The sequence below is a fragment of the Coregonus lavaretus genome, assembly GCF_964263955.1.
Source record: "Coregonus lavaretus genome assembly, chromosome: 11".
In the NCBI taxonomy this organism is placed as follows: Eukaryota; Metazoa; Chordata; class Actinopteri; order Salmoniformes; family Salmonidae; genus Coregonus; species Coregonus lavaretus.
Genome location: NC_139998.1, coordinates 47,869,852 through 47,873,821, shown reverse-complemented (window position 1 = coordinate 47,873,821; position 3,970 = coordinate 47,869,852).

Genomic DNA, 3,970 nt, shown 5'->3' with positions numbered 1-3,970 from the left:
CAATAACATTTTATTTTATTTTTGATATTCAGCTTCAAAAATGGTTTGATGATCAAGATATTAACTGTTTACTTTGCAAGCTTAACAGCAATGGGGTATCAAGCAACAGTAGCTAGCATAGGACTACTGGTCTTTTGGTATGTCAAAATTGCTTGAAATTGATAATTTACTTATGAAGTTTGCATTTGGATTTTGTTGTTAAAATATTACATAATCAAAATGTGTTGTTGACAAAATAATGAAAAGAGCTGTATGGTAGCCTTAATAAATAGATTGTTTTGTAGTGAATTCTTCTTTCATAACCCATTAATGTCCTCACCTTAAAGATACAGTACCTAAAGTACAGAGTATCAAAATCCTGATGGAACCTTATGGCTCTGAAATGTCAATCTGGGTTCTATCTGACACTTCTGAATTAGACACGTTCAGTTCTTAAGAAGACTGTAGCTATTTGAATGCACAAATGATAGAATAACACAATTTTAACAAGATAGTCAGAACACATCATCAAATACATTAAGTATTATGATCATCAGACGAATTACTGTCATCAGTGAACAATGATGTGACAACATCATTTACTTTAATATTTCTGACAGTGTTGTTATTGCTGACTAGATTAGCCTAGACCAGTGGTTCCCAACCAGGAGTACTAGGACCCCTGGGGGTACTTGGCCTATCCACAGGGGGTACTTGAGAAGACTCATGAGACCATAGGCTTACTGATAAAATGCACGAGGGGGTACTTCAGGGGTAATCCGGGCAGAGCAAATCGGAAAAGGTAATTAGACCATACTTAGAGGGAGATGGCAAAGATATGTTTTCTGATTGGTCCGTCTGTATTTGTTCAGGCTTGTGATTGGATTGCAGATAAAACCTTATAGCGCCAAGTTCAAATTGGTTTATGCAAATAGAACTTTCAAATGTATAAATATTTTTTCACTTAAAATGTTATTTTTCAAAAATCTAACTTCACGACATATGAAAAACCATCTATAGATCTATTATATGTGACAAACTGTCACGAATTCCGCCGAGACTGCTCCTCCTCCTTGTTCGGGCAGGCTTCGGCGTTCGTCGTCCCCGGAGTACTAGCTACTACCGCTTGATGTTCTCTATGTTTGTTTGGTTTTGTCTTGTTGGTGCACCTGTTTCGTCTTATGTATTGATTATGTCACCTATAAGTTTCCTTTGGTTTTGTTTGCAGTTGTGTGTTGTTGTCCGCCTGTCCGTTGGTGCATTATTATTGTTCTCTAGTTGTGAGTGTTTTTACGCACTGTTTGCGTAATCGCTCGCCTCCTGTGTTTGAGGCCCGTTATTTTGTATTGTCTTTGTTGACAAGTAAAGTCGTTTTGACTAAGCTTCTGTGTCCTGCGCCTGACTCCAACACCGCATCCACATCAGCTTGTGACACAAACTAATTTTTTTAAACAAAAATGTCAGACCTTAAAGTCCCAAGGTCTCGATTTGTAGTTGAACAAATCATTGCATGTATATTTTTTTACTTGACTGAGACTTGACTTGAAAACTTGTGACTCGACTCGCCTTGACTTGCTCTTAGAATGTACGACTTGGACATGGCTCGAGACTAGATTTGGGACTCGAACCTCGTGAATTGAGAATTGCTTGTGACTCAAATAATAGTGATTTGATCCCACCTCTGCTATTATGCGTTGAAAACTCTTACAATAAAGGCCTACAGGACTCCTGCAGGTCACCACAATTCCTTCACAATGGAAAACAAATCCTGCAGGACTCCTATATTCGTTTTTGTAAGGGGATGTTACATTATCACTTGAATGTTGTATGTTACATTATCACTCAAAGATTGAGTGACACGTCAGATAGTTCGACATGTCATGTTCCTCATGTTCCTCCTCATCAATCTGGTAAGGAGCATCGACCTTTATGAATAATGAAGCTTTTATCTCTGCTTTATGTGTTTTTTATTATTACCTAAATGCTTCAAAATTCAGAAAAAGTGACGTAGAGCTGATGAATATGATCTCATAGAACAAAACGCATAAGATCTCCTAAGCCTGTGTTTACCACAGACCTTATTTTCTGTGTTTCTGTGAAAAACCCTACAAAAACTTGATTCATTTTCCAATAGGCCTTGTCCAACGAACCATGGTGGAGTTAGTGACTACAAAAAGATGCCATTACTATTGCTCTCTATTGAAGAGAAGAAACTAACATCCGTGGGCGTGGCGTAGCGTTTGGCCGAAGCAAGGAGTCTGGGTAGCCAGGCAAGGCAGATACACTATATGGCCAAAAGTATGTGGACACCCCTTCAAATGAGTGGATTAGGCTATTTCAGCCACACCCGTTGCTGACAGGTGTATAAAATCGAGCACACAGCCATGCAATCTCCGTGGACAAACCGTGGCAGTAGAATGGCATTACAGAAGAGCTCAGTGACTTTAAAAGTGGCATCGTCATAGGATGCCACCTTTCCAACAAGCCAGTTTGTCAAATTTCACTCTGCTAGAACAGTGCTGTTATTGTGAAGTGGAAACGTCTAGGAGCAACAATGGCCACACAGTGGTAGGCCACACAAGCTCACAGAACGGGACGGCCAAGTGCTGAAGTGCGTAACGCGTAAAAATCGTCTGTCCTCGGTTGCAACACTCACTACCGAGTTCCAAACTGCCTCTGGAAGCAACGTCAGCATAAGAACTGTTTATCGGGAGCTTCATGAAATGGGTTTCCATGGCCGAGCAGCCATAAACAAGTCTAAGATCCCCATGCGCAATGCCAAGCGTCGGCTGGAGTGGTGTAAGGTTCGCTGCCATTGGACTCTGGAGCAATGTAAACGCGTTCTCTGTAGTGATGAATCACGCTTCACCATCTGGCAGTCCGATGGACGAATCTGGGTTTGGTGGATGCCAGGAGAACGCTACCTGCCTGAATGCATAGTGACAACTGTAAAGTGTGGTGGAGGAGGAATAATGTTCTGGGGCTGTTTTTCATGGTTCGGGCTAGGCCCCTTAGTTCCAGTGAAGGGAAATCTTAACGCTACAGCATTCAGTAACATTCTTGACGCGCTTCCAACTTTGTGGCAACAGTTTGGGGAAGACCCTTTCCTGTTTCAGCATGACAATGCCCCCGTGCACAAAGTGAGGTCCATACAGAAATGGTTTGTCGAGATCGGTGTGGAAGAACTTGACTGGCCTGCATAGAGCCCTGATCTCAACCCCATCGAACACCTTTGGGATGAATTGGAACGCCGACTGCGAGCCAGGCCTAATCGCCCAACATCAGTGCCCGACTTTACTAATGCTCTTGTGGCTGAATGGAAGCAAGTCCCCGCAGCAATGTTCCAACATCTAGTGGAAAGCCTTCCCAGAAGAGCGGAGGCTGTTATAGCAGCAAAGGGGGGACCGACTCCATATTAATTCCCATGATTTTTGAATGAGATGTTCGACGAGCAGGTGTCCAAGTACCTTTGGCCACGTAGCATACATGGCTGGTGAAAGACAGCTATGCCTCAGCCGCTGCACCACAGTGACGTCTGCTGGACACACAGCTCCTGTACTCCAGTGGGAAACACATGTATGCACTAGCCTCACCTCTGCCAGACAGACAGCTGGTGAACAATATTAGGGTAGATGTGTTCTTTTGTCAACAATGGAAAACTTTTAACATAAAACCACAGGAGGTTGGTGGCACCTTAATTGGGGAGGACGGGCTCTTGGAAATGGCTGGAGCGGAATAAATGAAATGGTTTCCATGTGTTTTATGCCGTTCCATTCGCGCCGTTCCAGCCATTATTATGAGCCGTCCTCCCCTCAGCAGCCATAAAACAACTTTCTTTGATCCATTACATACTGTAGTTTACTGTAGTTTTAACCTATCCTGCCCTCAAGGGATGCAGACCAGTGTAATGATCTGCATTTGAGGTATTGGGGTCAGTATTTATCAGGAAGTGGAAACAGTCTCTGAGAAAAGCTTCCACTGTATTGTTGGT